We start from the raw sequence: 16,703 nt of genomic DNA, 5'->3' as shown, positions 1-16,703 counted from the left end.
ACGAAGAGCTAAAAAAATAAAAAAATAAAAAAGGGGGGGGGGGAAAAATCAACCTAAAGCTACTCCACATTCAAATTCTGTTTTCCATGAAAAAGAATAGCTTGATCTTTAAAAGATACTGACCTTACAGAAGCATCCACTGGTTTTAAAAAGGACCTATAGAAAGCTTGGCAATTTTGAGACAATAAGAACAGTTTAGTCATTAAGAACAAACCTGGGTGCCTATTTACTCTCCAATTTCTAAAAATCTTGACTCAGACTTCTGTAAGTACAAAGCCATCTGATTATTTAGATATTAGCTGAGTAGAATTCCAGTTTATGAGCATCATCTAATCAACTGAGGCACCATGATGTGCCCATAACTGAACTAATTACATGAACTTATCACAGTAACGCGTACCTTTACTGACTCTGTTCCTTCCTATGTTAACATTATTTAGTGATGCCTGCCTTAAATCACATTGTAATCTCCTCAGAGCAGATAAGTCATCTCCTGTAAGACCCCTGAAAACATATTGCTTGCTACAGGAATTAAAAAAAAACATAACTTTTGTCTACAATTAGTTGCAACAAGGTAGAGATTGTGCTGTCCAACAGCAACCCAAAACTTTTAAGAAATGGTAGCAATCTGTACAGTCCCTTTCAGCTTGAAGATTCTACATTACCCAGAAGTTGTATCACAAAGGTAATACGGCTAATTCTGTCACGTAACACTGATATCCAAGTTGATGAAGCCTTGATTTCTAAGCCGCATCTGACTAAAAAGACAAAAGCAAGATGCACGCAACTCAATTTGTGCTGATCATCTCAGTCACCTAATAGTTCTTCCTTTTTCTAAATAAGCTCATTGTACTCGAGAGAAAAGATGACAGATATGGAAGTGAATGACACCCTGAATCCATCTTAAGACTTCACTTATATTCCTCATCACAAGCATGTCAGGATTTGAGACCTATTTACACTGATCATAGCAGATATACTTAGATCTCTAAAAATCAGAATACTAACTGAAGTATCCAGGCTTCACAAACATCCTGCATCTCCTCATCTGGTGATCAGTTGGGCCCGTTAGTGCAAGAAGTCAGACTTACCATAACTGATCTCCACCACCTTCACTACAATCTTGCTCATCTTATTTTCATGAATTCAGATCCTCTTTCTCTCCTGTTCTCTGGGGACATATGCTACTCCTCTCTTTCCTCACCAGCTCAGATCTTGTATGCACTGAGCAAGACCAATCCCATTCAATTTTTTGCCTGGTCCTCCACAGCTTTTAATTAGGCTGCACCTCTGGCCTTTCTCTTGATTTCAGACAACTGTTCTCTCCTTCCTATTCTATCTTTCTGGCTTTCTCCACGCAGTAATGTTCCAAAATAGCACAGGTTTTACTTGTGTGCTATGGTAAGATCCAAAGGTCACAGTCAAGGTCCAGGTCCCTCATGAAGGGATTTATGCAGACACAGATTCAGTTTATTCCACGTGGATACAACTGGCTGTTCCACCTGGAGCAGCCAGTGTCCAGACACTGTGCCAATGACTCTTCTGTACTCTAAAAGCAGTGCATGAGTTAAACTGAACAATGAATAATTTAACACAGAAACCACCAGGAATGTGTGTTCCTACTGGTTTGTCTTTTTGGCTACATCTGCCTTTTGAGAGTAGCAGTTGGGAAAATTGTTTAGAACTCAGACTCCGGGAACAATAAAACTGCTCTAAACTAAACTGCTCAAAAGGCAATGTGTAGATGGAACACGTTACAGTGTCAAGCAAAAGCTGGGTAGCACAGAAGAGAAATTTAGGCTTATTCCGGAGTGGTAATCTCATAAACATTTGAAATATAAAGCAAGTTTGGTTGGACACCTTTAAAGATCAAGAAGAGGCTGCTTCTTCATAGCTGTTCTTTCCTAGAATGGAAAAATCAGCCCTTCTGATAATTACTTTGCATTGTTATCTTACTGCTGTAAAAATCTTTACAAAAGACAAAGCAAGATCTAGTAGCATTATAACTGGAACTGGAATAATGCACTAGATTTAGAGAAACAAATATACTAAAAAAACTTTAGTTAACTGAATAATTAAAAGACTTATAAATAAATCTGACACTTCTCCTGTGAATGCCATCAGCTTGCTTCCCCCCCTTCCCCCCCCCCCCCCCCCCAGAGCAAAACCCTAATGTACAATGCCTTCTGAAGGCTGTCTGCCTCCTTTCCTCACTGCCCACCTACTGTGGGGAGCAGCTCCTCCCACCTGCACATAAAAGCCAAGTGCATGCTACCAGCAGCTGATCAGAGCACTTTCTCAGTCCTCCACTGTTTTGAGCCAGTGATCTTCTCTCCTTGGATCTTGTATACTCAAGGTAAGATTACTGCTACTTCAGGTTTCTGTTATAACTGGCTATTTTGAGGAAGCCTTAATGACAGCTCTAGCACTGCCTTACTGGGTGGTGTTGGCAGGGCTTTCTTCCTTTTTTTTTTCAGATGTAGTGTCATCTGACATTTAAGTTAGTAACAATCTGTTGTTTTAGCAATGAAACAAAAACAGAAATCGTTGGAAACACTGTGTGGCTGAGAAAAGCTCTTCTTTCCCTTTCTGATTGATTTTGAGGAGATCAGTATACCCAGACCAATTTTAACATTTTATTATTCCTGCTAACAGTTTCCATCTCAGTAAGAATAGTCCAAAGTTATCAAAAAACTACACTTTAAAACTGCCTTAAGCTCTGTTTTAAAAATTGTTTAGATGTAATTTAATTTTTTAATATTATTATTAGTATTAGTATTATTTACAAGCCAGATTGAGCCTATCTTGGGATTGAAGTGCATCTTTCCAGGTTTCAGTGTCTTGAAAAAAATGTGATTGAACTTCTGCCCTCACAGAAGCACAGTAATAAGGCTGACAGAATTCACTGTCTAGTACCAAATATGCTTTAAGTACACTTCTCACAAGCAAACTTCTGTTTCCTGGAACAACAGACCTTGTGTATGTATGAAATTTCTAGATCAGCTTGAGCTATGTTTTATTTACAGTTTGCCTACATAGGTATTTCTAATGCTATAGGAAGGAAGACTAAGTGTCTCAAAGAAACAGCTGCTGAACAGCCAAAACAGTAAAACATAAGTGGTTTCAAAACTGTTTTCACTCCCCTCTGTTCATCTATCCATTCTCACAAAGATGAATCTATTAGTGACTAGTACCAGCTTCTCAAGTTGTGTGAGTCAGTGCACTTTTAACATACAGTCACCTGTTAGAGAAATTCCACCACAGAAATCCTTAATCCTAGAATGCCTGTCTCCAGTGCTCAGAGATGAAGGAAAGTATGAACCACCAAAACCAAACAGTGAAAGCTCACTGCAACTTGCCTGTTTGTACTATATGTAATATATTCTGCAGTTAAAGTGATATTTTCTTCTTGATAGTCAGTACTCTTTCTAAACTGTGTCTTTTCTGTTCTTCCCCCAAATAAAGTTTTTTAGAAAAGAATTATGTCCACACATAGCTTTACTCATGTGAGCTGCAACCTTTAAGCTATAGTTCTGTGAAACATCAGCAGAACTCTGCACACAATGTTATTTTCTGTGCAGTGTATCTAAGAAACTTTTCTGTATTTTCAATGTTATCTGTTGTATCTAATGGGAAAAAGAAAGCATTGCCTACAGCTATTTGACTGGAAGATTACATAAGTATACTTAAAAAAAAGTAACTATACAAAAAAAAAGCAGAGTGCTTTCTACAGCAGGCTTACAGTAAAACTAGTTTTGAAACAGGTAATCTACATAAATTTCCCATAGAAGCCATAGGAACAGAGTCCAATATTTCTTCTCATAACCGGCCTTCTATCTCTGAGGTATAAAATCTTTATTCCTTAGTTAACATCTGATTTGTATAGCAAAGTTCCACTCCTTCTCCAAGAAGACTCCTCTTCTAAAACATATAAATGTGATTTTGAGTGTAATGTATACTAAATTTAGGTCCAAAATCCTCCACTGAAGATTCATTTTTTCATGCAGAATTTTATTCTATCAGATAAATCAAAATTTCTAACAGAGCAATTCTCAAGAAAGAACATTTCAAAAAAATGCATTTGCCACAGGAAATGTGCATATAGCAAAATACCTTTTATTAAAGCCTGCTGTGAAATGTAATGTTTTGGCACTTGGAAAATGGATTGCAGGGCATATTAAGAAAATTCTAGTCAAAGGAATGCATCTAATTTAGATCAGAATCTCCTCTGAGCAATTTTTCTCTTAGACTGCGTAGATAATTCAGCTGAGCATCACTTTGTAGCAGGGGATGAAGGGAAACTGAGCACTGCAAGTCTCCAACAGAACTTATATGTCCAGGAATGGATTTATTCATCTCTGTGCCGATCTGAAACTCCTTTTTATAAGATCAAAGTGTACTTATATTAAGATAAAAACACTATCATTTTAAATAATGCTACATCCACAATAAAAAAAAATGAGTCAGTAGGGAAAAGAAGAAATCAGATTTTTTGAGTAACGAGCATAGTATTTTGAAATAACAAAACAGAGGCTGAGACTATACTGATTTTTCAGCCGTAGACCAGTTAACTATTAAGCAGGCATGGTAAGTCATTTCTTCTGGTGGTTACACTTAGTTTTTTCCAGTGTTCTTTTAGGGCATTAATGCCCATTTATATTACTAGAATAGTTCCCACTACTGTCAAAAATGTTATATGAGTTCCACAGAAACACAGGATAAGCAGATCATTAACCACCTATCTATTCCTATGACTGTCACCACTACTGCTTTTGACACATTCTGATCTTCATGAATTTACTTTCACCCCTTCTCTGTGAGGCAGTGGTATGTTTTTCTTTGGCCATGCTGATACTGAATATGTAGCCTGTCTTGCTCATGGACACACTGAAAATTCACAGCAGATCAGAGAGTGACAAATAGTTCTTTATTCTGGGTTCCAGGCCAGCAGTTTAACCCCATGCTTCCTTTTGTATTCAAGTGTATAGAGTCCACACCCTTGCAGCTCATCTTTGTATGACTCCTTAGGATGGAACAGCAGGGAGAATTAGTGTCCCATCTTGAGAGGTAGTCACCCCTGACACTTCGGGTCCCTTTGAACCCTTTACAACCCCTTAACAGGATTTGCAAATTGTTCTTTAGGGGAAAAAAATTATCAAATGATCACCTCCTTTCTTACACTCTGAATCCCTATGCAGTTTACAGAGACCAGCCCACTCTTGGCAGGATGACAAAGCATAGGTCCACTGCCATGGACCAGAAATGATGTCCAACACCTGACTGTAAGAGTTCAAGCTTGGTAACTCAGTAATAGTTGATAACATCAAAATTTTTAATTAGAGCTCAAGGAAAAGCATGTGGTACTGAAACAAAATTATTCGTATGGCTTTTGTATGGCACATGGAATATCCTCCTCTTTCCTTTTCTACATTTGCTATCAGTTGCCACCTCTACAATCCCATAGGATATAATTTCATACTCATTAAAAAGAGAAAACCTACTAGCCTTACCCTGTCCCTTTAGTCTTCATCCCTGAAGCTAATTTATGAGGGTACAGAGTCTTCAATTGCTTCTGTGGCCTTGCAAATACTACATTGTCCAAAAAACGATTAACGAATGCTGATGCTTGACTTCTGGAGTAATTGCCCCAGCAGTCCTTGGAAGTCTTGTCTCTCACTCTTAATCTGAAAGTCACCACTAAGTATGCATCGATTACGGACAGGATGTCTGAATAGTGAATGCACAAGAAGAAACTGAAAGACTACGAGTGCTAAGGACTAGAAAAAGAATGACTAATGTTGAGAACAGGTAACCTGTTTAAGGTTTGTTATGAGCCTTAATACCTCTAAAGTACAGAAACATAAACTGAGGGGCAGGTAGCAATGTATTATCTTCTGTTTAAGAGGCACAAGCACTCTTGACATATAAGCTAGTAGAATTTTACAAGAAGCTGTCCTGACTGCCAGGAGGTAGACTACATTCTTTAAATTAATACCCTTGAAATTACATGGAGTTTCATTTCTTTTCTTCCCTGTGCCTATTATGAGCATGAACAATTTTGAGTAACATTAAAATTTTGCTGAATGAATGGACTGTTGTTAAAATGGTCATTTATTGTGGCCATATATTATGGGAGGTGTGCACAAGTATGGGTGGAGTGGTGGAGGGTCATATTTTGAATCTCCAGACTATAGAGGCTGATACTAGGTAGACTGTCATATTACTACCAGTAGTAGAAGGGAGGGCAATTTCCATAGGTTCTCGAGGCATATGAGGCAGAATTTTCTGCCCACTTAATTCTATGTCTTGCGACATAGAATTTTTCCCAAGGGAAGAAAGATTAAGTTTTATGCCTGAAGCTTAAATATATCTCTGTATTTTTCTTATTTTTTGGCTTTCCGACTATCCTTAGCTGTGGGTTGCTTCCTTCTTCAGAGAGATAATTTTCTATTTTCACTAATGTCATGTTTCCAAAAGGGCAATGGTTCAACTGATCTATTGTAATGAGGAACCCAAGACAAGAACAGACAAAAACATAAAGGTGGCTTGCTCTGCCTTTGATTAACCAAATACCTTGGAGCATCACTTGCATTTGCTAGAGTTTTGTGCAAGTGTTGTTGTCTTTTTGTGGCCTCCCTCCAGAAGAAAATGAGATCTATTCTTTATGCCAAAAGAATTCTCCTTCAGCAAAAGTTGTGAAGCTCTGTGTGTTTAAAAGATAATGACAAGTTCTGGTTCCAAAACCTTTTGTGGATGTTGTGCAATAACTGTGACTATTCTCTGTACACATCAGTAAACAATTGTGCTTGGTCTTCCCATACTCCTGAAATGTTGGATGTGTTTCTGTAATTGTCTTGATGTGTAATGAATTTAATGTCTCATAATTGCACTGCAGGGGATTAATACTACTATGTAGTGTAGGGACATCTTTTGATGATTAAATCTTCTTCATGTATGTTCATATATCATCACAAAAGCAAGATGAATACAAGTCTGTTGTCTGACCTGTTGAACAACAGGTGAAATTCATGTTGAAGAGTGACATGTAATGTACCCTTTTTAAAAGTGAGTGAGAATCAATGCCCTCTCTTGGTGAGAAAAAATTATATATAAAGCAGCCCTATGAGAGTGTTTATCAGTTCCCTCTGCTGGCTACAAAGCCCACAGCCAGTGGAGCAGCTGTGTTTGTGGAGGCGAAGGTCATAAGTTCTATTCCCAGTGCTGCATGAATACAGTAAACTGATGACTGTGATGTCTGTGCACGTATGTGCACATCATTCTTTACAGGGTCTCATCAGCAACTACACTGAGTTCAACATAAGGGCACACAAAAATAATATGAAGTTCCCAGGAGGTAAGAAACTTTCCAGTTAGGATTTGAGAAGCATCTTAGTGGCTAGGTCATTCATAATACTACACAACTAGGGCATCCTTCTGTTATGCATCGTATACTACCCTCATAGGCACACCTTGGTTTTCATCCTCTTCAAGACAACTGTGCATGTGCTCATTACACTCAGTTTAGAGATGCCTCACTGATTATCACAAATATTCTTGGCTATCCCACACTGTAGTACTTCAGAATGTCAGCTTCTGAAAACTCTACATTTTCAAAATGGAAATAAATGGTACCAATAAGACCATTCCAATGTTTAAAAAAACCCAAACCACTAAACACATTTTTTCCATTCTCTCGGGAAAGGCCTATATAATCTGGTTATGCAACTGGAGAAACAGGTCATGCAATTTATTCAGCCACTTTGAAATCAAGTTGAGATGAAAAAATAAAATATTCCAAATTTAAAAATTTTAGTTTGAATAACTATCTATATCACTAAAAAATGAAGGATTCTTGGTCAGGTACCCAAGCTCACTTTAACTCCTGTTGATTTATCATGGCAGCATACAGGATAGGCAGAAACTATACTATTAAAGGCAGAATAAGTCAAAACTAACCACCTGACACATTAGCATTAGAGGTATATCTTATGTCATATTTTTGGAACATCTGTAGCATATGTTTCCTACCAACAAAAGAGCAACCACCCTTTCCAAACCAACATACTCTTGTATTCTTTCCTCTGAAGGGAAAGAAAGTGGTGGACAATAGTACATTGTATATTTGCATAGGGGCTTTCAAGTAAAGCATTTCAACATTTTTGCAATTAAAAATTCCAGAGAGCAAACCAAGGTTCTAACAAAACACTTGTAAGTTATGTAACAAAACGTAAGATGAAGCAACAATAAATAAATATAACAAATTGTAGTCTATGAAATGGAGATGTTTACACTGACTCTGATTTACTCAATATAATTTTTAAAGGGACAGAATTTAAGATGGCACAACACCAGGGATGCTCAATACAAATACAATCAACTTACCACTGAAGAAATCTAGCAATCAAGTCTCCTTATGCCAGCACACGATTTATCTCTATTCTGCCCTTCTATTCTTCCCATCGTACGCAGAGCTCCAGTGAGTGCAGAACATCAGAGGAGGATCTTTTATGTGGCTGAGATGAGAATTTTTCTTTCAGCTTGTCTTTAAAAAAAAAAAAAAGAAAGAAAAAGAAAGTACTCAGATATTTCCCAGTATTTCTCTGTAAATGAATTAGATGATTTTAGTCCAGCTCTCAGCTGATGGACATTAATGTAAAACACACAACTGGGACCCTTGTTGGCAAGTCTCATTAAAAAGTCAAAAGGTGGTTACTTTAGGTCAAACTTGAGAAACAAAAGCAAGCTCACAAGGGAAGTTTATGCTGCCAGCATTGATATATCACCTGTATTATGGATAAAAAACAAGGAAGTTAAGAGCAGTTAACCAAGCAGATCACACAAACGCTTGCATTCACACAAAACATATTTTAGAAAATGAAGAAAAAAAGAAAAAGCTCAATACTTATTTCCTTTTAGTCAGCGGCTTGAATTGAATTTACCATAGTAGCACATCACATTGTTTGCTGCAGAAAAATGCAAAGCTTAGGCCTTTAGGAGCAAGTCTCTTGTGCTTTACGGATTCCAAAAATGTCAGTGCTTGTCAAAGTGTTTTTGAAATAAAACCAAAACCATGTTAATAAAGTGAACTTTCCAAGACAATGCTGGCCAAAACTGATTCTTAGATTTCTTTTCAGTAATAAACTGCCTCTGTGGTTGCTGAGCAAATAGAGAGGAGAATTTAAAGGGCCAAAAACAATTTTAGTCAACCCAAAGAGGGTAAAAAAAGAACCCTCAAACAGAGCACAAGCTCTCCAGTGAATGGGAAAGCTTCAGCTGAGGGAGGGCAGAACTTAGCAAAACCTAGCTGTGCTTTCCAAAACGGGCTGTAGACGTTACCATCTTCCATTTAAATCTATTCCAAGACGTGAATATTTGCTGCAGGTAAAACTTGTGATGTACCTGCGGCTGTAGATTACTTGATAAGACTTGGTACTTGTGTAATTGAGAGTTCACACCCTGAATATGAGTTCACATGAGGTACCCTGCCTACTTCGTAAGTAGCAATTCCCAAATTATTTAACAAGGCAATAATGCAAAATATTCTGTCCCATCCTATCCTGGTCTTCCTGATGAATAACTCCAAAAATACACTGCAGTGAAGGATGAAAGTGTTCATATAAACCAAGTTCCTAGAGAGAGCACACATTGCATGCAAGTTTGGGCAGTGAAATCTGCAAACTGTTTTGCAGTATGTGGACACACAGAGCCTGTCTTCCATAGAGCCCTGCAACCATCAGATGTTCTGTCTATTACAGAATACCTGCTGCCATCCCAATTCCAACTAGCATAGCTCAGTTTGGGCTGTATTGCATAGACCTCCTAAGTTGCCACTGATTCCAGATCCTACTGAAGAGCATTTTTTCAGTGTCTGTTCTCAGGAGCTATTTCAGACCACTGTTACCTTCTGGAGATTTGGGCATAATATACTATGTCAGGAACCAAGGAAACTACATTTGGATTGTTCCCTAAGTTTGCACTACTAGCCAGATACCTCAGCTAAAACCATTGGTCATACAAATTTGAAAATACAGAAAAATGTAGATTACCAACACAGCCTGATTTTTGATTAAAAAAAGATTCACATGGAACAGTTAAGTCTTTTTTTTGTACTGCTATAAACTGATCAAATTGCTTTTAAATTTCAGTTTAAAGGGAAGACCTTCTGCTCATCCATCTTTTGTAATGTCACCTTCAGCACCTTTTGGTTTTAGATTGCTTTTAAGCAATTAGTTGCAAATATTCAGTATCTAACATCCAAGTTACTGATTTTCAGGGGCGTGTGATTCACATGGAGTATTTCTGTCCTTCAGTCAGGGAAGGATAGCTCTTAGATTCAATTTCAAGCATAAAAACTCCTTTTCATTGAGTTCAGAATTCACTTGAAACAACTATTTTTTCATTACTCATTTGAAACACTCTATTTTCAACATAACATCTGCCACTTGAATGCTGACTGCTCTCATGAACTCAGTACAAAAGGCCTACACAACACAATAAAAACAAATTCGAGACTGCTCAGACATTTTCTCTGTTACACTTGCTTTCAACTTTCTCCTAATTGTTCCCTTCATGAAAACAAGTATGTTAAAAATAAGCGAACAAAAACCTATTATATTTTTAATGTCCCATTCATCAAGCATACTTTGAGGGCTGGAATTTTAACTTGGTGGACACTCACAACATACAGCTTTATTCTGCAAAATACTGACCACATCCAAAGGTAGGGTGCTGTTCCTTAAACTTTCACCAAAGCCGAAGCTAAGTAAGAAGTTAACTTAGCAACTCCTGGGAGGCACTCAGTGCCTCACAGCTCAGCTCAGGGAAAAGCAACCTATCCTTCTTTGCTTCTCCAGAGCCACGGTTTAAGAAGACCCTTATTACAGAAAGAGATATTTTGGCTCACTTAGTCTTCTGGATTATTTTTCTAGAGAAAATGTGAGATCTCATACCTAACAATCAAAAGCTGTCCAGGTGGCAGAGATTTGTGTCAGTTTAGGTAGCTAAAGCGAGCGCCACGCCGGTCCCCCGTCCCCCCCCCCCCCCCCCCCCAGCCCTCTGGGCGCCCAGCGCAGCACGTGCTCTCGCTCCACTCAACGACCGTTATCCGCCGCTAACGGTCGTTACCCGCCGCTAAGGGTCGCGCGCCGGCGCGTGCAGCCCCGCCCCCCAAGCGGGAAGCGCTGCCGCAGCCTGAAGGAAGGCGGCATCACCCGGTGGCGTGGTGAAAGCTCGCCCGGCCCGGGCTCCGGAGAGCCCCTGGCTAGTGACAGCGGGCCCTGCGTGTTCTTTCCCTCCTCCTGCCTTGCGTTGTGTCACTGCGGTCCCGGCCTGTTTTAACATTAGCACCATTTCTGCACATACGCAGTCAGAAAATTGATTAAAAACTGCACCTCCTGTTCCCGAAGGAGAGGCAAAGTGCAAACACTCTGCAGCCCAGTCAGCTGAGGAGCATTTATGGAAATACAACGTGTTTGAGGTTTCTTGGGTTTCAGAGATAACAGCCGCAGGGCAACTCTTCTGCGTGCCAGCCCTCGGTGCCCCTTGGAGAAGGATCTGGGTAGCATTAACTCGCGCAGATGCTGACAGTGCTGGAAGGCCAAAAGTGAGGGAGGGGCTCTCCTGCCAGCTGGAAAGAAAATGCTGCATCCCTGGGCAGGGAGAGGCTGCTCAGAAAAGAAAAGCCTGCTCTAGCACGCGTGACAGGAGGCACAGGACCTTTCAGATTTCCCCATCTGGAGGCAAAATTGAGGCCACTGTAAATTTAAAAAAGAAAAAATACGTTTTTTTTGGTGCTATAATGAAAAACACCACTTGCAAAGATAATATTGTTGTACATGGGCACCTAGTATAAGAAGAGTGGACTGTCTTTCAAAGCTGAAATTGTAGCACCCTGAAGCACCCGAAGAAACACACAACACTAGAGAGATGTGAGAAACACTATGCAAGGAAAGAAAACAATAAAACTATTGTATTCAACAGGCAGGGAATTTGTAAGGTAAATGGCTGAGTGGAACAGCTTTATCATTTCTTTCCAAGTATTTTCCCAACACCACTTTGTTTCAAACAAAGGCTTTTCAGGGTGAAAGTCTTTTTAATCTATTTGAACATCCCCTAGCATGGTGGAGCCCTGACTTCCAGTCGTGGATTCAGGATATATAAAGAGAAGCAGCTCCTGAACCTGAAGGCTTGTAGATTTTGCATAGAGCAAAGCCAGCTCCTGGTCTCCTGCTTCAGTCCCTTTAATATACTCCCACTTACACAGATGTTTGGTATGTCTGGAAAGCTATTATACTACATATGCTTCACCTCCCTCTCCTGCAGAAGCATCCAAGAACATCACAAACAATCCATTAATGAATTTATCCTTATGAGCACCCTGGCAACACCACCTCACTTTAGAGGAAATTGAGGCACAGAGAAAATTGCTGGAGTAGCATTTCAACAGAGCTCCTGGCTAGGTTCTCAAGTGTCTTCCTGCCATGATGGGGGCTAGTAGGAGAGCTTGGTTCCCGTCAGGGCACCCCAATGAGAACCAGATTTTCAGGAGTGCTCAGCACCCAGTAGTTCTCGCTCGTGACACTTGCGGCCAGATTTTCTGAAAAGTTCCTTTGATCATCTGGCCACTGCCTCAGTGGAAAAGCACAGAGCTTTTGAAAAATCTGATCCTGTTTGTGGGTGCTGAGCACTTTTCAAAATTCTTGTTAAAGTGACCTGGCCAAGGATGCAGACTAAAATCTGAACAGAACCCACTTTGCCTAATCCCTAGGCCAGTGATTCAACCACAGGTTTATCCTTCCATCTTCAGCAAGGAAAGAATAGACACTAGTTAAGGCAGGAATTAAAACACCAAATAACTGGCAGTACCCATGCCTGCCAAGAAAAATGCCCAGATACTTGTGGGCAAACCAGACAGCCACATTTCGGTACCTTCCTGAGAGGGGATTATTTCTGCTAACAGTGCCAGACCCTGGCAATCTGGATTATGCTGTTTCCAGATGTACCTATTTCTTTCTGGGATCAAACTCTTGTGAACATGCCCTCACACAGGCACACCCTCCCCACTCTTCAGAAAAAAACAGCAGCTATCCAAACACTGTACTGTCTCCATTATCCTTAGGGAGCCAGGCATGCTTGGGCAAGGCAACAGTATTTTGTGTAAAGATTAAGAAGCAGTGGTCATGTCAGTGAAGACTCTCGTTTTCATTGAATATTTCATTCATTTCTGAACATAAGCAAACACTTAGCTGCAGTTATGCTAGATGCAGAGGAGGAAACACATGCTGTTCTTGGCTAGACTACACCTCTACGGGTAGCAGCAGCCTCCCTACAGGAGCCTCTGTAGGCGGCATGATTTAACTGCATTAGGTTGTCCAAATCCAGAAGTGCAGATATGCCTTCAGATTGTGAGTACCCCAAAGTGTGAATGCATGCAAAAAACTGCATCGCGTCCTGTATTTTATGCTCTAATCATTTGAAGTCCATTTGCAGACAACAGTCTCCAAACCCATCGGCTGAGGCTAATTCAGGGATACATCTCCAAGCTGGCTGTGCTAGTCTAACTGTTGTTCAAGGTGCAGCTTTCTCTTGCTCAGCAACAACTTCTTGGTCTGGCTATCATATCATAGACTGACTCTGAGTCTAGCTTTCAAAAAGTGTTCTCTGCCTTGTTTCTGTCCCCAGTTTTCAGAGCACCTCCCAAGTAGGTATCTAACCAGATAATGGGAGGATAAGACAGGCGGTCCTCAGTATGTTTTTAGAAAGCAAAAGTATTACATGACAACTACTGAATGAACATTTTTACAGAGAAATAGTTCTATAAAACAACTCTGACTAAGCTGTTGCTGAGGATTGCGCTCATGCTATAAAAGCCAAAAAATGCAGCTGTATCTTTTCTAGTTACAGCTAGGAACAGCAAAGTGTACTGGAAAAATCTTTGATGGAAGAAAATATAAAGATACTGTCCTAAAACAGGTCCACACCTAGAAGCAAGTGTGAACATTTGTTCTCTGTTCTGGGGGGTATATACTTGCCATAAAGCAAGAAAGCGATAGCTGTGGACTGCAGTTGAATTGCTGAACACCGGTGCTTTCTGCTTGATTCTGACATCTGTTGCAGTAATTATTGTAATAATAACTATAGTCAGAAGCTGGACTTAGAGCAATACCGTGGACAAGTTTTACAGCCTCAGCTCTACAGACAGAAAAACTAAGGCACAAAGGGATGAGCTCGTGCAGCTTGGTTATGAAGACAGTTAATTGTACACATTTTAATGTACCTCGTGACCTAGAAAGTTCTAGAGGTCTCACTGGAGGAACTTGGATTATGATTAGTAATTTTGTGGGCTTTGGGTTTTGGTCATCAAATTTGAAACTAGAACTTGACACTTGTTTGTTCTTGAAGATGTTGGAGTTTTGTTTGTTCTTTTTTTTCCCCAATGCTCTTGTCCTGTCAGTGCAAGAAGCCAAAGCATTTCTAAGTTGTTCATGAAAAAAACCAGGTCCATTGAGGGCCCAGGTCGAGAGGTGTATTTTTAGGTATCCTCCCCTCTGAACTCAGAAACTGACAACAATCCCAAAAAGGTCTCAGTTTGGTGAAGGGCAAGGTGATCAGGACATGTGAGGGGTCGGGGGACTGTAACCCTGGAGCGGAGGCATCAGAAAAAGCCTGGAGAAAAGGTTGGCAGGTTTGGAGGGCCCAACCTTGTGTGCCTCTGAAGCAGAACAAAGGGGCACCTGCGTCAATAAAGATTTATGTGCGGAGGACTGACCTTGGCATAGCTGGCTTATACTGGCGTCTACTGTGGGGCTGTTGCATATTCCTTTCAGTTCTAGATGTATTAACACTAACCTTCCTGCTTGATCTAAGGGCTCATGTCTTTAGCATCAACATGACAGCACTAAGACTTAAACCTGGAATACCCAAGTCCCAGGTAAACAGTCTCAGTATGTGAGATGGTTATGTTTCTCTCTTATTTTGTCTGGAAACAAGGTATTTCCTGTTACAGCTAATACATGTGTTTCCAACAAAGAACTGTAGCTTTGAATTGACCTGTTCTGAAAGAAAATTTTGCCATAAAATTCCTGCTTATTTTTTTGGGAAACACCTTACATGGGACCAACATTCAGGGGAGGATTATCAGCATTTTCCAAGTCCTGCTTCTTTACGTGGCCATCAGAATGGCCACTCAAAATCAGTACTTACTGTCCATAGTCTTAAAAGAATTTGGATCTAGTTCTTAGCCCAGATAAGCTTTAGGAAAAAAAAAATCTGTAAACTACACATTTCAGCCTCCCTAAGTTTTCCAGCCCTTACAGATTCGCCCATGACAAAGCAAAACACCTGCCAAGCCTGACAGAATTTACACAGCTAAATAAATTACTTTCTAAGTGTTTAAATATCATTGTGAGAGCAAAAAGATGAAATGTGCTGTATATCATTTCTACAAAACCAGAAGTAGTTATATTATAAATAAACAGAGTTTGCTTGGTATTAAGGACATAGGAAATTCCATTCAAGAACAGACAAATGGCACATCTTGTCTGGTATCCTGCATCTGGCACAGGCCTGTAACAGATGCTTAAAATACTTGGCTCTCATGGTCCCACAGTCTCTCCTGTTCCACCTACCAGCAGTGTTGTAAATCACACAGTTTTCCTAACCTGTGATGAGCATCTCTTTCCTATTCGCTTGCATAATGTGAGAGGTGGAAGCACAGACCAGGGGAATACTTATTTGCCCTGTGTGATACCGCAGTGCAAGGTTTGGCTGAACTGATGGTACTGACTGCTTGAGAATATACATAGTGTTACTGCCTGTGTTGCTTGTGTATTGAAAACAAGGAGCATGGAAGTGAGGACTGTGGCTGGCTCCACAGAAAGAGAGAAGAAATCCGCTTCTCACCTTTATTTGCACAAAGCCAGCAGATGTACCTGCCACTTGCCTATTGATCAGCTCCCCTCTTTCTACCAAGGCTCTGTCACCTAATTGCTCTCTGCTATTAATGACATATACATCCTTATGTGGACACCTGAGTGATTTTTATAATTCAATGGATGACTGAAAATGAAATGAGTTCCTTGTCTGTTAAAGACTGTTTGCTTTTATCCCCTCTTTATTCTAGGGTTTATCAAAACATGGTTCACCGACCCAGCAGGTGATCTAATGCAGGCTTCCCTCTTCAGTTGCCTAATGCTGCTAATCATTCGCACTAATATCATTTATGCCCTATGGAAAATAGGCACTGTGTCCCTTACCAGAGAAGTATTTCCCACAAACTCTCCATTTATTTCTGCAATCATATTCATAACGAATGGGTTATTCAGTTAATGGCCTTTAAAACAGTAACAATGAAAATTTTTTGTTGAATTTCTGTGAAAATTTTTAACAGTTAAAGGTAACGAACCCTTTGTTTCAACAGCATTATACCCTCTTTATATTCCCCTGTGAAATATAATGGTATTTTAAAAAGGCTAAATAGAACTTATAATTATGGGTAATTGCCAGGTAAGGTCCTTTCTCATGTCATCTCATAAAAACAATAAAAAAGGGGGCAACTACAGAAATTATAGTGAAGCCTCAGCTATATTGTTCTAAAATAGAAATGGAACATAAAAAGAATTTCAGGTGTCCCTCAATTTGAGCATATCTTCTGTACAGTAAGTGAACACTGGCCTTAGGGAGTGACTTAATATATCTTTACATAT

General features: G+C 39.8%; 1 protein-coding gene and 1 long non-coding RNA gene across 2 annotated transcripts in view; one reads left to right on the top strand and one right to left on the bottom strand.

Moving 5' to 3' along the window:
- LOC134151342 (uncharacterized) overlaps positions 1–8,473 on the bottom strand; it is a 194,102-nt gene extending 185,629 nt beyond the window's left edge. The window contains exon 1 of the long non-coding RNA XR_009960824.1: positions 8,383–8,473. This is a non-coding gene — a long non-coding RNA (uncharacterized LOC134151342). The remainder of the gene's footprint in view (positions 1–8,382) is intronic.
- The window catches only part of COL8A1 (collagen type VIII alpha 1 chain), a 96,810-nt gene continuing 82,376 nt past the window's right edge, over positions 2,270–16,703 (top strand). Inside the window, exon 1 of the mRNA XM_062595763.1 lies at positions 2,270–2,356. The gene's annotated coding sequence lies outside the window, so the exon portion shown is untranslated. The remainder of the gene's footprint in view (positions 2,357–16,703) is intronic.

This window comes from Rhea pennata, chromosome 1, assembly GCF_028389875.1.
Source record: "Rhea pennata isolate bPtePen1 chromosome 1, bPtePen1.pri, whole genome shotgun sequence".
Taxonomy (NCBI): domain Eukaryota; kingdom Metazoa; phylum Chordata; class Aves; order Rheiformes; family Rheidae; genus Rhea; species Rhea pennata.
This window is presented reverse-complemented; position numbering and strand designations above follow the sequence as displayed.